The 18,015-nt window shown below is 39.7% G+C and overlaps 1 protein-coding gene across 2 annotated transcripts in view; it reads left to right on the top strand.

Annotated features, from left to right (window-relative positions):
• Positions 1-18,015, top strand: part of LOC137090945 (leucine-rich repeat and fibronectin type-III domain-containing protein 2) — a 481,236-nt gene that overhangs the window by 236,851 nt on the left and 226,370 nt on the right. For both annotated transcript variants that reach the window (XM_067454960.1, XM_067454959.1), the window contains one exon: positions 2,888-3,027. The gene's annotated coding sequence lies outside the window, so the exon portion shown is untranslated. The remainder of the gene's footprint in view (positions 1-2,887; positions 3,028-18,015) is intronic.

Genomic DNA, 18,015 nt, shown 5'->3' on the forward strand with positions numbered 1-18,015 from the left:
TCGCACTGAGACATTTCAAACGATATCAAACACATATAATACTGTATTGTGAGGATTGACATTGTAACAAAGAGATTTCTGGTGCATTTCAGGTGATCTCAATATGAGGGGAAGCAGGAGTTTGGGGGAAGTTTCATGTGAAAGGAAAGGCATGTAAATTAGAGTCATTCATAGATGGTTCACTCAGTGTGATGTCGTCTCGGACAGAGACTCTAACTGTATGAATGAGTTCAGATGCTAATTTCCTTTGTTTTCTCAGAGCGATTAGACATTTCGGCATCTACTAGCATTTTCCAGCCTTACAAGCTCCCCATACACGGGGCAGGATGGCTGGGAGGATTCAGCCTCAGCTTCATTTTCCCCCTCCACAGCCATCCTCTGATCGACCGGAAGAGCGTGGGCTGACGACGAGGAGGAGTCTCCATCCGACTCCTCCTCCGTCAGCCTGCTCTCGCGACCTGGCTGATCATCCGCGAGAACTGTACTCTCCAGACGATGAGCCAGGTCCATCTGGGAGCCCCAGGACAGACGGTGCCGCTCAGCCTCAGCTTGAGCGGGACCGCTCCCAGATGCTGGCTCTTCTTCCCTCGAGAAGAAGGCCAGGCGAGAGCGGAGCGTCCTCAACGGAAAACGCTCGCAGTTCGCGCAGGAGGCCCCCTCGAGAACCTCCCGCGCGTGCTCTTCCCCCAGGCAGAGCACACAAAGGGTGTGTGTGTCCTCAGGCGTAATAAACCTGGGACACGGATCAGCGCACTTCCTGTACGCTCCCTTCACTTTGCGTGTGCACTTCATTCTGACTTTCCAGCGAACCAGACAAAACAGTCCCTGAAGACGAAAGGATGTTGTCATGTTGGCACGGTGCCTTTTTATACTTCCTGGTCGCACGGTGATGACATCACCAGCTGCCGACGGTCAGTAGGATTGTGATTTGATAGCGATTTCAGACACCTGTCACGCTGAAGGCGTTCCCCGTAGCGTCAGCTGACGCAGCGCGAGTTCCCTTTTGAAAGGGAACACAGGTATTTAGGCAGGGATGGTCAAAATTCTGAATTTAGGAATTCCTCTGTTTCAAAGACTGATTTGAATTTGAATTTTGTTTCCTTAAAATCAGAGAATCATTATAATTGTGCATCATCAATTCCAGTTCAGGCGTTCAGTTTGGCATTTTAAAGCCTCACGCTTCTCAATTCAATTCCGAATGGCACTGATTTTTCTTCCCGGAAAACAGATTGACCCATAATATAAATTCTAAATGTCTGGGTACCGCCTTTAGAATAATGTTCCTTCATTAATGAGTAACTAAAGAGGAACAAATGAGTACATTCTTAATAAACAATAACAAAATATATTTCTTTGAACTCCCTCTCAGTCACATACCTGAGGCTCGTTCATTATGCAGCTCATTATGGGTTCCTTTGTCTCCTCAGATGTGATTCACAGTATTATTCATGATCGTTCACACCCCTTCGCATACTGCCTTTGAAAGAAAAAGTGTCTTACAAAATATAAATCAATATATTGTTTTATGCTAATAAGTAGGCACAATTATCACATAATTTTGGCAAAAAGCTCTAGTCCCATAGGTCAAAGGTCTCGTGGGAAAATATTTATTGTGTGTTTTGTTTTGTGGCCTTGATTCAGTTCTTACTTTTTTGTTTTTTCAAAAAACATGCATAAAGGATATTTTCTCAGAAATACAAGCATGTTCATACATGTTGCTCTCATATTATGGTAGGCAAGTTTGTGCTGAATACAGTGTGATAATACTTTTGCCATTAATGTGTTCATAATCAACTGAAAAAAAATCAGAAATGTACTACTATTAAAAGGAAACTATGATTAACGGATTAGTAAGTAATAGTGCTTATTTGAAGGTGGTACTATGATCTTATCAATAACTGCTATGTTTTTCATTACTCCCAGATGACTACTAAGAACTTCTATATACAGGTTCATAATTAACATCAATATTGCTAAATATATAATTAATCCTAAAGTAAAGGTCAGTAACCGGCTAGTAATGACTGAAGTGTTACTACATCTAACTAAAGGAATGACTAATTATTTGGATCAGAAATTACAAGTGGGTTATCATGATCTTCACTTTAGACTACTGATTCATATAACTAGTAATTCCTGTAGAAGTACTAACGCTCGAGTCATTACTATCCAAAACCTTATAAAAATCTCAAAATCTTATAATACTTTAGTCATTAATAAAGAGTTATCGTGTTTTTCACTTTAGAGTACTGATCCAAATAATTAGTAATTCCTTCTGAAGGATGTAACACTTCAGTCATTACTAGCGGGTTACCATGACCTTCACTTTAGGATGAATGATACATTATGCATTATTGATATTGATTAGGAAGCTGCATATAGTAGTTCTTAGTAGCCCTCTTTGAGGTATAGTAGTTACTCATTAGATAATAGTGAACTCCCACCTTCAAATAAGCACTATTCCTTACTAATCTGTTAATCAGTGTTTCTTGTTAGTTATTAGTAGTTAGTAGAGAGTGTTAATACTGCATTACTCACTTATTCCTGTCTAGTTATTAATGACAGAACAGTTAGTTAGTAACATTTAATCCTCCTTAAATTTGATATCCTGGACATACATAAAATATAGCCACGATCCTGCATTAAAAATCCCTTTGGATCTTTTCCTTGGATTTTCCATTTAACCAGAAAGTCAGCCAATGAAATTGGAGAGGTTAATGGAGCAGCGAGATTGGGGCAGTGATTTTTGCTTTCATTTGAGATGGACTTCAGAATAAGAAGCCAAGCAAGCTCACGGGGAAGTAATGACTGCAGTGGGACTGATCAAAGACAAAGTCAGCAGCTTCTTGTGTCTGGTTAAATCACATCTTCTCTACTCTCTTTTCAGAACTTTCACACTGTTCAGCACCAAGGAGGTCTATAATACCTGGAGAAAACTATTGGAAGTCCAATTCATCTAAAAGGCAATTGCCCGGTTGCTTCATGCAGCCCTGGAAGTGTACAACCGGCATCCTGACATCTTTGCTGGTGAGCACTCATTTCCAGAAGCATTTGTTTTTAGCCATATGCTATGTGACTAATTTTGCACCTGCAAAAGCAAAATCTTTCCATAAACTGTCATGACACTATATCTCTCAACCTGGAATACACACATGTCTGGTTATTAGGTAGTGGGAAATTAACAGAAAGCAAAATGGGAGAGAGGCTAGAAGGGGCTACATGCCAGGATTTAAACAATGTGTAATTGCACTACATGTTGGAGTGCTGCCTTTATGGCTCTGACAAGAAGTATTGCATTATAATATAATGACATAAATGTGGTTTATGTTTCTTGCCAATGTTTTATTTTTAGATCTAGATCTTCTTGAATGGCCATCAGCAGAGAAACACGTTTTTGTCAGCACAATAGTGTAGTCAGGATATCTACCAGCAGAGACTAACTGCTTGTATAACTCTTTCCATGCCAGTGCTTTGCCAATTATTATTATTTTTAATTCCCAGACATTTTATGGCCCCCAGACTATTTTTTGTCATATGAATATCTGAACATGCAATGTGTCAGAAGTTTTTTTTAGTGTTTTTTATTTTATTTTTTTTATTATTTATGCTTTTTATTAACACTTAAATTTTGGTAAGTTTCATTTAAAAAAAGAAGAAAAAAAGAAAAGAAAAAAGCTACATTTTGAAAAAAAAAAAACTGAGAAAATGTACATTTTTGTGAAAGACTATATCCAGATCTGACTCAGAACGTTAATCAAAACACAGATGGAGTCCATCAACACCTCCCAAACTTCACAGTCCTGTAGCTCATCCTGGGTCGACCTTTCATTCAGTAACATTAGGCAGTTCTGAACGTACACTGTATAAAGTTTGATGATCGTGCTGTTTTTACATGTGCATAAGTAATGCTTCTATCTTGTTTTTTACTGCTTCTTCTCCTGTGTTTTGTTCTGGAGATTCAGTACTCTTTTAGAAGATGCTTAATAGACCCCTATCATATAACAGTTAAAACATGGATTGCTGGAAAATTACATGAAGATCAGGGAAAGTTCCAAAGGTTGCATTAAACAGAAGTTGCGATAGTCTTTTCTTCCTTATATCCTGTGACATATCCGAGTGAAACGGCTTCTTGAACAAGAAATGGTTGTGGTTTGATATTGCTGTGATCTCATGTGAGTGACAGGTCCCACACACCAATAAACACAATGAGAAATGAATTAAAGATTAAGAGGGCATATGCATTTAAAAAACATATACATAATTTATAATAAATACTGTATTTCATAAAAAATAAGAATAATTTTGATGTATGTGTACTGTATAGCAGCGAAGCCCTGACCACTTTATATCAGCACTGTGGTTAAATCCTGCATCAAAAAAAAAAACAAAACAAAAAAAAAACGCATCATTTATGCTTGTATTGTATTGTTATCTATTAAAAGGCAGTGTACATACAGCTTATTAAACACTTATTATAAAGAGCTAAAATTAACCATACTGTATGTCCATACGCATATGTCTGCATTACAAAAAAAGAGGAGAGGATCTGTTGTGCACAGCAAGCCTATTTCAAACTCTTTTTAATGGTTTTATCGTCTTACAAAGAGAAGCAAGATAAGTTCATGCGTCCAATGGCAGAAAATTAGCTGCGCATGTCCTGCAATCCAACCCTAACTCCCACCCCTCACCCACCTCTACTGTAGCCAATTACTGCAGACACATACATTTAATGGATTATTCATTTTCAATTTTCCTCGTGCTTAAGATTTGAGGTCTGAAGGAATTACACAAAATTGAAATGGGAACAACTATATGCAGATGCGGCTCAGGAATGTTAACGACCATTCAGTTCATTCAACTCAATCTTCCACACATAGAGTGGTCACGAAAGTCATTATGATATGTCTGTTGCAATGCTTTTATTATGCTAATAATTGATAGTCTTGAGAAGATGGAGTTGCAGGAAGAATATAGCTAATTCAGTAATTATTTGTCAAGCGGCAAATACTTTTAAACGGATCCAACTCATTTTTACGAATATTAAATCCTCTAACATGTTTCAAAAACATAACTATATACATATATACCATCAAGGCATGAACTCCATTAGACTCCTGAAGGTGTGTTGCGGTATCTGGCACCAAGATGTTAGCAGCATATCCTTTAAGTCCTGTAAGTTGTGAGGTGGGGCCTCCATGGATCGACATGTTTGTTCGGCACATCCCACAGATGCTCCATTGGATTGAGATCTGGGGAATTTGGAGGCCAAGTCAATGCCTCAAACCCGTTAAATATTTTTTGCTTTTTGTCAGGAGCATTATCCTGCTGGAAGTGCCACAGCCACCACAGGTAATACCGTTTCCATGAAAGGCTGAACATGGTCTGAGCAATGCTTAGGTAGGTGGTGCGTGTCAAAGTAACATCCACATGGATGGCAGGACCCAAGTTTTTCCAGCAGAACATTGCCCAAAGCATGTGACTTCTTCCCATAGTGCATCTTGGTGCCATGTGTTCACCAGCTAAACGACACTTACACACCCGTCCATCCATTTGGTGTAAAAGAAAACGTGATTCATCAGACCAGGCCACCTTCTTCCATTGCTCCGTGGTCCAGTTCTGATGCTCACGTGCCACGGTTAGTGCTTTTGGTGGTGGACAGGGGTCAGCATGGGCACCCTGACTGGTCTGCAGCTATGCAGTCCTATATGCTACAAACTGCGATGCACTGTGTAATCTGACACTTTTCTATCAGAACCAGCATTAACTTCTTGAGCAATCTGAGCTACAGTAGCTTGTCTGTCTGATCAGACCACACGGGTCAGCCTTCGCTCCCCACGTGCATCAATGAGCCTTGGCCGCCCATAAGCCTTGCGCCGGTTCACCATGTGATATATCAATATCCTCACAGCCTTGCTGATATAGAGCCATACTGAACTCCTGCTTTTGTGTTATTGCATATTTATTTATTTATTTATTTATTTATTTATTTATTTATTTATTTATTTATTTATCCCACTCTGTAATTGTAATTGTACCAGTAAAATACTGTACACAATGCAACAGTAAGAATCTGGTTAATTGTGATCAACTTAATTTTTCATTTGGCTTTTCTTTACTACATGTGAGATTATGTAGTTGTCAATATTATGTAGGATCAAAAACGATTTTAGTAGCAGCGTGATCATGCTAATTCAGCAGAAAATGCTTACTGGTTTAAACATGTTTTAAGGTTTGTGAAATTCGATTAAACCAATTCATTGACAACAACCGAATCAATTATTAATTTACAGCTTATATATTGCTACGGATTGAATCACCAGCAATGCACATATCGGCTTCTTATCCCATGACTGATTATTGCGCGTGATATGTTTTTGTCGGAAAGTGCAGCTGTCAGCTATTGCAAGTTGGCAGCCTATTGAAAAAAATTGTGTGAAATTCATTTTGAAACCCAGCATCCCACGAGTTGTTTTATTCCTCATTCTGAGCATGTTTTCTGGCTTATGATATACTTTGGGGAATAAAGATAGCTTTCAGAGTTGTTATCCCACTCATTCTGTAAAGTTAGGCTGATCTACTACCCAACTATTTTGAACCTCCACAGGGCCATTCTGACTGCACTTGAATAGCACTGCTCTCTTTGCTCTACAAGTTCTATTTCATGCTACAGTGGCTGGGTACAATGACAGTTCTCTTCAGCGGCAGAGCACACAACTTTATCTTTGGAAGACTTAGAAGTACTACCACCACTGGACGTTATTGGTCGTCTGACAAAAAAGGTCAGGATGGCATTCCGAATGAATAACCACAGGTGAGCTAAGCATTAGAAGGGCGATTAGGGAAATAATGCTTTGACAGTGTGTGGATCCACATGCAATGTATTCTAATTAATGCGAACCCCTTCATCAGAGAAGGTTAAATGAACATGACTGATGTTCAAATTGCCCAAGGGTTTGCAGTAGTTTTTATGTAAAACAATAGCAATGAAAAGTGGAAGACAAAGAAACAGAAGGCTCAGGTTACATTAGCATTTTCTACCACCGTGAGTTTGACTACAACATTGCTTCCCCAGCTGTCATTTTTTCTGTGCCGATAGGACCTCAGTAAGGCTGCTCTGCCTGGCTGGCCACACAGCTTTATGGCATTGTGACAAAAGGCACAACACAATTATTGTCCATTACCCAGGCGACCGGGACTGAATGAAAGGGAGAGCACCAATGTGCCCCCCTTGATGGATGTGATTCTGCATGCAAATACATTCAGCTTCCCCGGTTCATGTCACACCTTGTGCATTCAGTCTGGGTGATTCATTCTTCCTGCCAGGGTTAAGACACATTCCTCCACTTTTACAGAGGAGTGCAAGGGCAGTAAATGTCATAATTCTAAGCCTTACTGTGTACTGCACAGAGATTACCAAGTTTCATTAGCAAGTAAATGATCAGTGGTGCTTGCCAAAGCAAACTAGTCACATCTCGTCATATGGACATGAATAATACTTCAAATTGTGTAGTTTTGTAATGAGTTTAATGAATTGTATTGAGTCTTGTGAGTCTGTAAAAAAAGTTAGCAAACTGAAAAAATAAAACCAAAGATTTTTCTTTACTTGAATTAAAAAAAAGTATTGTTCAGGAACTGGTATCGAAGTCAAGGTATCGATGTCAATATTGGACATTTTTGAAAGATGTCCAGCCCTAATTGGATCACAAGTGGACGATGTTAAATACAGGTGTAAACTGGGTCTTAACCGCTTTGAGCTTGTCCACTTTCTGACACTCAGAGGTAGCCGAAATCGCATCTGACCGGATTGTTTTGGTGGTGTAAACGTTCATGAGGTCGAATGTGTTCGAACAGCCACCAAAGACTGTCCCAAGAGCACCGTAAGCCATAGGCAGTAATTCTTAAAGTGTGGTCCGCCATTGACCCCTAGTGGTCCGCGAAAAGATTACCTAAACTAGGCAAGTGTTTATAAAATCATCACTTATTTAAGTAGATTTTTAATGTTCTTGCCATTCTGTTTTAATAACGTAAAAATGGATCTAAAATCCATAGATCTATTAGTTTTGTAATGTACTAGTTTTTGTTTCATGTGTAAAATCCCAGTAATTTCAGTGATATTGGACATTAAAGGCCCTTTCACACCGGACGCGTAACGCATGCGAATACTTCGCGTCAAAACCATTCACATCAGCCGCGACACGAATTTGCAACGCTCAGAGCTCCAACATCCCAAAACATTTGCTGCGTCAGCTGAGAAAACACGGACAGTGAAGATGAGCTTTTCATTTTATTTAAAAGACGGTTTCGGGTGCAACCCAGTCTTGAAGGACAGAGAGTCTGAAGGGGAGTATGCTAATCATGTACAGGAGCTAAATCTTTATCATGGCCGGTTCTGCACTTTAGTACTTTCTTAAGTCTGTGGGACAATTTGAGGATCTCATCCCGAGACAGCACCGTATCTGACGAGACAAACCTCGCTCTTCAGGAACCAATCCATCCGGTCTGTTTCCAGTTCAGTCACAATGTAAACATTTAAGTGCCACAGACATACTGATGGCAACACATTCACTTTCCATAATTGCGGACATAAGGTTAAAAAAAATGATATATAAAAAGTTAACTTAGGTTAATGCTGTCTCTTAACACAGTAATAAACACAGCTGCAGATGCAGAGCTTTGACTAGACCTACAGCTGTAATCTCATGAGATATGCCATACCTGGCAATGGTTAATGTTGAGTGAATAGCTCATGACATCAACTTGACATTTCGTCACCTTTGTTTCCTTGTATGTGATTGGTTGAAGCCGTTTTTGACACCGCTAGAGTAAAAAAAATCGAAACTGAAACGAAAAAAAAAAAATGCCGTTTTTTCGCCGCAGCACATTCGCGTTCGGTGTGGAAGTGCTCATTACACAAACAGCTGACCAAAAAATAAAACCATCGTGCAAATTATTCGCGCGTCAAAATCGCGTCCAGTGTGAAAGGGCCTTAAGGGGAACATTCTTTTCAGCGTTTTATTGTTACCATAGTTACACAACCATAGACTTCCTATCCACAACTTTCCCGAACTCTGACCTTTCCCATGATCGCTATAGCAACGTAGAACACGCCGGTAACGAACTTCCGGTTTACATTAGTCTGTACTGTTATCAGCTAAACGCTTGGTTGTATTATCAGGATTCAGGAGTAGATTTACAACAACGCTTCAGGCAAAATGATCACATGTCCCAGATGGTCGCATGGATCTTACTATCTTACTAATATCTGTAGCACTAAGCGATTCACCCGAGTTATGCGCAGATATTTTGCCACTGTGTGGTAGGCCAGCTTGGCTGTTCCTATGATCCACGCAAGAGTTACCTTACGTCAATGCGCCTGTAAATCGATTTTATTTTATTATAAAAAAAGATTTATTTGTTTATAGTTATTTATTTTGTTAGATATTTCCACTTTGCGGGAGACACGCAAAATAATTTTATTTTCCCGCGACTCGTACACAATGTGCGTCTCAATCGGCTCCCTAGTTCAGTTGTCAGGGCACTGATCAGGGAGTCAGCCCATTGACTTATGTCCTGATCAGTGCCCTGACTAGTGAACTAGGGAGCCGATTGAGACGCAGGGAATATCTTGTCGCCCGCATCCGCATTCACCCATCAAATATTATCCCGCGTCGCACTCGCTTGTGCTGGGTCCCGCTGGAGTGCAGGTCTATATTTGGAAGGTAGCCTAACGTTAGGCTGAGAGCGGTCTTGATACACATTAAATCTGTAAAATATTGAAACCAATAAACATACCCCTTGCAAAAAATTATACAGTTGTACTGCAGTATTTTAAATAGGTTAAACTAATATATAAACTCAATAATTAAATTAACAGCAATGAAATGTAAATTTTTATTACAATGCACTTAAATTAATTGAAGTTCGTGCATCTATTTTCATGTTGATTAAAAAAAAAAGTCTACTGACAATGTCTGACATGATTTCAACAATTACAAATATTAAAATATAAATATTACTTCTACATCACAATTCTTGAGTTTATTTGAAGCTCGTTGGGCATTGAATGGGTGCGTATGGTGCTAGACAACATGTCAAACGGGTCCGTTTATGTTGCATGGTTTATGGAAGCAAGTAGGTTTCGGTGGTGTGAGACCCAGGCGCTCAGTGGCGCTCAGCGCTCATCAACCCCGGCGAGAGTAGCCTTAACTCGGCTCGTCCTTCTGACGACTGCCGCTGCCTGGCAGAAGCCCCTCCCATGACGCAAATTCGCGTCTGTTGTGTAGTGAATGAAGCGAATGGAGTCAAAATGTTCACGCGTCTATGTTCGCGCGAATAGCGCTATTTAATCGCGTCACTCGCGTCTGGTGTGAACGCTGCATAACTGTTATGTGTGCTAAACCGGAACTGAGATACCGTCAACCGGAAGTATCGAGTGTCATGGCGACGCCCACTAAGACTCGCAGGAAAGTTGTGGATACCCAGCACCTCAGTTTTAAACTAATGGCTCTTTGGAATGGCATTAAGTGGGACCTAGGCACATTTTCTTCCACATGTGCAGTTTGTTGTTCATATTAAGCTGCAACTCATTTCACATTTACTTTTTCAAATTAAATAAAAATGTATATAATAATTTCTGATCATATCATTGCATTTGTGTTTGAATAATTAGTTTTTGACTTGAAACAGTTGCATATTAAACTTAAATTTAGCTTATCCTTCCTATTTTGTTGGTTTTTGGGGGCGTGTTAGAGTGGGATTCTGTAGGTGGTCCTCAGAAAAAATTTGGAAGATATAGTGGTCCTTGGGCTGAAAAAGTTTGAGAAACACTGGCCTAAGGTGATCATAAAGTCAACTGGATGCTTTTGGGAAATGCAGCCCAGATTGTTTTTAAACTTTGTCGGCTGGAGACCCAAGTTTGGTTTGAAGATAAAAAGTGCAAGCACAATGTTGTGAAATGTGATTTCAAACACACAGCGTTAGGCGTGGACTTGCTGCCAGAAGAGCAGAAACTACTGCTGATGCTCTCCACATGTTTTGTCCATTGTCTCCGGTCATGTATATTTTTTATATAAGTATAGTTGTAAGTATTTTATATAAGTATAGTCAAGTATAGTTTTTTTGCCTCTTACCTCGATTTCACACTGCATGTAAACGCATTAACCTGCTTTCTGTCGGCTTATTGAAGTGCACACGTGTGATAGGTGACACAAACGGATATTAGAGCAGATTTAAATGCATCCAGACAGAGCGGGCAAGCGTTTTGCATGAAATAAGGACATATATCACAAACACAGACTCTTTTAAGACCCAGAAAATTGTAAAGATGTGTTCTTCTCATCACATGCAGCAGAAGTAGAAGAGGTTCAGTCAAAACGGTGCATCTGTAACTGCATGACGGATAATATGAGCCGTAAATCTCCCGCTGACACGGCGCACACTTTATTTAACATCACAACTGACGAAGTCAGATACGGACGTTATTATATTTGATGTCACTACAAAGAAATAACCTGTGTATTAATAAAGTCACGTAAACACAGTTTACTTGCATTGTCAGTTTACTGGTTTGCATGCAAACGGGGAAAGATTATTATTTCAATATGCTGTTTTTGTTGTGTTATCAGCTCACTGGTGTGCATGTAAACGCACCCATTTACTGTGTGATGTAGTCTACACTGCCAATATTCAACATATGGGGGCAGAAATGCCCAAGTATGAGCTTTTGTCTTATGATATTATACAATATCACTCAAGCAAGCCTGCTGTTTTTTCCCAAATATCAGCACGATTCAAATTTTATTTGTGGATTTATTTTTATTTTTATAGAATATTAAAGAATATTATATTTTAGACAGAATATTGTAAATATCCTCTGTTTTTGCCAATATAAATAGTTTGAACACAGCCGCAACAGAACCATAGCATCGGGCAAACTTTACTCACATTTAAATCACTGTCTAGATGTGTCATTTTACAGATAGAAATCAGCACAATCTACACTACTTTAAATTCTGAATATCTGTAATGTCACTAAAGACCAGTTCCTAATGTAGTGTAGTCCTACTGGAATTTACAACACAACGTCGCAAGGCTTTTTAGATACACATCATGGCACTTGTCACGAGTAACATGCCAGGGTGAAAAATTGAGCTGCCATTTCATCCTTGTTATACCGCAGTCAGGAAATATGCACTCGCTTGATGTTGCTGTCAAGGGCAGAGAGAAAGCAAACAAGTGTGCATTAGATTAATCTGACAGAAGACACTGCATGTAACGTTGCTTCTTTGAAGAGTTTGCAAGCTGTTCACACACAAACATTAAAGAAACAGATGTTTCCCTTCTCTTTAAACTCAACATTTGGAAATGATGGTGCAGAACCTCTCAGAACATTCAAAGGCAAGCGGTGTTGAAAATCATCTTGTTATGAAACCTGCTGGGATGTTGTTGGGTTATTTTGTGAGTCTGTTTCCCAGAGTAATGCTCCTTAGGTGTTCTTTTATTTTGATGAAATAACAACATTGTTTTACAAAAAACTTTGAAGCATATACATGTGTGTATTACATATCTCATAGAATGGTTATAAATATGGACAATAGCCTTTCACTTGAGTTCATCTACAAATTCAACCTTTATACTTTAAGATAAAGGGCCCTATTTTAACGATCTGAAACTTAAGTGTCAAAGCTTGAAGCGCAAGTAACTTTGTGGGCGGGTCTCGGCGCTGTTGATATTTTCCCGGCGGGATAAATGGCTCTTGCGCCCGGCGCAAATCTAAAATGGGTTGGTCTGAAGTAGCTTCATTATTCATAGGTGTGGTTTGGGCGTAACGTGAATAAACCAATCAGATGGTCATCCAACATTCCCTTTAAAAGCAGGTGCGCAAGTTCCATTATGGATTGCTATTATTATGGCGTATTTACCAGACGCACGCCAGGAGCGGTTCACAGCCGAGGAGACTGATGTTCTTGTAAGAGCAGTGAAAGACAGAGAAGTTGTGTTGTATGGGGATGGGAGAACCCCACCCAAAATAGCGTCGGTTAAACAGGCGTCGGTTGAACAGTTTTTTCAATTTTTCAGTCGATTTTTTTTTTTTTTCCTGGTTCTTGACGGACAAACCAATTTGTCAGATGTCCTTATATACATATGTCTTTTACATATCTTTCATATATCTTTTCACATCTTCGTGGCACACCACAATGATTTCCGTCATCTCATGTGTTAATATTTTTTTAGTGTAACAATTTATGATTTGCAAAAATAACTGTTGCATCTGTGTAGATTACATGAACAAAGTGTATGCGCGTTGTGCACGCTATACATTATGGTCAAGCATGCGCCCTTAAAATAGCATAATGAACAACGCGCAACGCCCCACTGACTTTAGACTAGGTTTTTTCTGGTCAGTGGCGCAATTGTTTAATGGAACAGCACAACAGCACCAGGGATTGTTTGCGCCGGAACACACCTCCTTTTTTGCGCTGAACTGCCCAGGGAGCGCAAGTTCATTCACTAGTTTAGCGACGTGCTTCTGTGGAGGGAAATGCGCGCTTTGCGCGGGTGCAAAATAGGAATGACACATGCGTCGTGTACAAAGTCAATTGCGCTGGGTGCAAGATAGGGCCCAAAGTTTATAGAATGTGTCATGTGATGAACCAAGAATCCTTATTATTTATTGCACCATTTTGATTGGGAACAGGAAAACCTTTCACATCCAAGTCTAAACCTAGAAATCTGAGACTGTTTTATTGTTGCAAAACACTACTATATTCCGCTGCAGAAAACACTAAATTACTGCTACCTTAATGAGCTATTTATCTGGCTTGTTTGCAGTTGCATCTTTAGTTTACAAGCAGACTTAAAGGTTCAATAACTGAAAAGTAAAAACTGCATTAAAGACTTTTTAATGTGACTATGCTAATGATCTTGTCAAGTGCTGGGTTGCCTTGGAAAAACGTAGTTTTGTATTAAAAAGGATTTGTGTTGTGTAGTCCTCCTGAGAGCAGAATTTCTTTTAAAATGCGCAGTCTATAACATGAATGCGCAAGGTTAAAAATAGATAAAGGCAGTCATGATGCTGTCGCCAGTTCAGAATGCACGGAGAAACTGAGCAAGGCCTTTATTTTGGAAGTTTTAGTATTCAGATGAAGAATCAAAAACATGTTGCTACTATTACTGGCAACAGCTTGTTAGGCCACTGCATTTTAAGCATGACGCTCACAAATCTTTTGGTGGCATTCCACCACAAATGAGGTGAGGTCGGATCAGGACATCTTCCACATTGTATATTCAGGGGTATATTCATTGTATAACACTTGGAAGAAATTGGGGAGCACTATTTAAATGGTCTAAAAACCAACAACCAAAAATGGTTGAATGGGCACCGTAACAAAGTGTTAACTGTTGTCATCGTACATTAGTTTGCCAGAATCTAGGTAAATGACTGATGCTCAACCACAGGTGGCCACACAGCACATGTTCTTCCTTTCCTGTGCTAATATTTTATCAGAAAGGCTGTGTGGGAGCTTTGTCAGGGAGCGTTTGGTCATCATTAGTGAGGAGCAGCAAATGCTGAAGTGTGAGGTACATGCGCTGTAGGGTGCTTTCACTACATAGTCTAGGAAGTGCTGAAGTGAACAAATAATTTGAAAAGTAATGATACATAATTCAGAGAGGGAAACATGCACTGTTACACTGGTCAGGCATAACATTATGACCACTGACAGGTGAAGTGAATAACACTGATTATCTCTTTATCATGGCACCAGTTAGTGGGTGGGATATATTAGGAAGGAAGTAGGGATTTCAATTTACACAAATTTCCATGATCGATCGGCGTTTAAATGAACGATCAATTCATCGATTAATCGTTAACCTTAATACTGTAATAAGTGTCTACAGCAGTGGCTTATAGCCGACAGCATGACATGATGTGCAAATGCTGCTCAAAACGCCATGTTCCTCACCATATGAGAAGGATTTTTAATCTAAACATAGGGCTTTAGGACTGTAAAATTAGTCAATTTAATTAAATTACTTATTCAAATAACCTACACCAACGCCGCCTCAGCTCTGTTTTAATCAGAATGTTTGGACGTGCTCTTCCTGGAACAACGCGCTGAACACGGCACCTACACCCAATTAATTCACAACCATTTATTAAAATAGTGTTCTTATAAATGTTATGTGATATGACAGTCCCAATCATAGTCATTATAAGTTGTGCATTGCTGTTGGAGCGGCACACTGAAGCTGATCACCGCCACGCTTTTACTGCTTGCCTCTAACATTTATTATTAACCAAATGCATCAGCTATAGATAGGCCTTTACAAAATAAACACAAAATATACAACTTACATTTGCACAAAACAAAAGGCTGTGAATGCACATGCAAACTTGCAGTCATGATGAAGGTGTAACATATAGTCCCAAACAGAACTCTGGCGCGCTCGCTTCATTATTTCGCTGTTAAAGCTGCACGCACACGCGTGGCCCTGCATGATCGATAAGTCTTATCGATCAAATGTCTTATCGACAGTTAATCGATCATCGATTAACTGTTGACATCCCTAGCAGCAAGTGAACATTTTGTGCTCAAATTTGATGCAGGAAAAATGGAGTTTAACAAGGGCCAAATTGTGATGGCTGGATGACTGGGTCAGAGCATCTCCAAAACTGCAGCTCTTGTGGGCTGTTCCTGGTCTGCAGTGGTCAGTATCTATCAAAAGTGCTCCAAGAAAGGAACAGTGGAGAACCGGCCACAGGGTCATGGGCGGCCAAGGCTCAACGATGTAGCCCCGCATTTCAGCCTGAGCCAGACAGGCCCTGACTTTTTATGACCCTAGGGCCGGGACTAGGGTCCCAATTATTCGGGACCCTGCGATCTGAATCATGAATCAATACGCTGATTCATGGTCGTGTGAATCTTTATTTGAGGTTTGAACACAAACGCAGAAGAAAAGACAATGCTGAATAAAGTCGCAGTTTTTGATGTCTGATGTTTGAAATGATGTCACATATGGACTACTTTGATGATGTTTTTATTCCCTTTCTGGACATGGACAGTATAGTGTGCATACACTTAGATACGGTGTCGGACTAAATATAAAATATCTTAAACAGTGTTCTGAAGATGAATGGAGGTCTTACGGGTGTGGAACAACATTAGGGTGAGGAGTTAATGACATCAATTTCATTTTTGGGTGAACTAACACTTTAATTGAACTAACAAAAAAAAAATGCTCCAACCATTTTTAAAAAATAAAATAAGCAAAGCAAAATATAACTACTGACATTAAAAACTAAACTGAACTGTATTAATAGCTGCAACAGTAGCGTGTAGGAAAAAGGTAATAAGTGGAGGAAAAACAAAGCAAAAAAAGGGCTCCAGTCGGACTCGGGGACAATCGGCAGGAATCGACACGGCAAGAATCGTAGATAACACTGTGATGGAAAAATATAAACCTCCATGTTTGTAGTCAATACCTTAAACTGGATGACTATGAACACAGACCTAACGTAGTGGGGGAAAAAAAGAAAAAAAAACCTGCTGCTGTTTCAGTTTCACCAAACCCCCAGAAGCAAATCGCTGTCATTTACATGTAAGAAAGCTGTTGCCATAGTGTTCCATTTTCACTATAATGTTGTGAAGGCCATTGTATGAAAGTAATTACTTTTTAACTTAACATTCAGCTTGGATTACCATAGTAACACACATTGCTTTCACTTATTGATGACATTATAGGGGCGAGACCCTTGGGGTAGGGGCGTGTTTGTTTTGGTGATTTGACATATCAGCATCGGTTACCACAAAACACTTACCCCACCTGTAAGGGATTCTTTCGAAATTTGCCGTTTCCATCACTCGTTTCTGATGCATTACTTCAAATTGCACATAAAAACAAGGAGATGGAAACATAGCCTGTGACAATACTTCTCCACACCCACGATTGTCTCCCCAATATGATCTCCCAGTCTCTTTCTGTGTTAAGGCAAGAACTGCTGCACCTCCCTGATTTAGAAAGTTTTGTGCCCTATTTGCAGATTTGTTATTTTCCTCTGCTGACATTTGGCTTTTTTGTCTTCTAAAAGGAAACAAAAATTGCTATAACACCACTTTCATTGTTTTTAGTTGGTTTATTTTGCAGCATTGTGGAAAACATCCAACAATGTACATCCAGCCCGAAATCATTCAAATGGAAGTCCCTGGCCTTTGGATATAGAAAGACAGGAGACGGGTAGGTGGGAAAATAAATGTCACTCACGTCTCAATCTACAAAAAAGTCATCATAATCGCTGCAGCACACTGTTGCTTTGAGCTGCTCGCGCTCTTTGTCAGACATATTGAGGAATGTAATTCTTAGAGGATTTCTGGTAAATCGCTTCTGCCAGTTTATGCAGAATGAAAGAATACAAAGCACAAGTTGCTCACACAAAGCAGGGAGACAGTAGCAGATAAAGAAGAAAAAATGAGAAAATACTGTCTTGAATTGGCAACAAGTAGCGGGTGTCACAAATGCACGATGGCTCGGCTGAACATTTGCAGTCACAGTCGTTTGATTGACAGCTCTTTCCCTCTCCAAACCAGACCAGCAGCTGCTCTCTGACCATTCATCCACTTCGAGTTCCTGTTATGTAATTCTTAAAAAACACAGCTGTTTTTTTTCTGGAGTGAACAAGCGGTAACTAAAGCTACCGTTGCTGATTGATAGGTAACGCCGTAATCCCTGGCAATTAGAGACATATGATTTAGCTTCAAAAGACTCATTTCCCCCCACCACGAATAAGATCCTTGATGACATTTAATGCACTTATAATTTGCTTTGAAATTGCCCTTTCAAGTCGATACGCACGTAAAGGCAGCTTATCGATTACTACTTAACGGGAAGCTGATCTGCAGTTAAAATGGGCAATTAAATGGCTGGTAATTATATATTGATTGAAAGCTGCGGCATTTGTCAAAGGCCGGGTGTGTAATCCATGCTGATGTGGAGGTAGGTATGGAGGGCGGTCAAGGG

This window comes from Pseudorasbora parva, chromosome 10 (assembly GCF_024679245.1).
Source record: "Pseudorasbora parva isolate DD20220531a chromosome 10, ASM2467924v1, whole genome shotgun sequence".
Taxonomy (NCBI): Eukaryota; Metazoa; Chordata; class Actinopteri; order Cypriniformes; family Gobionidae; genus Pseudorasbora; species Pseudorasbora parva.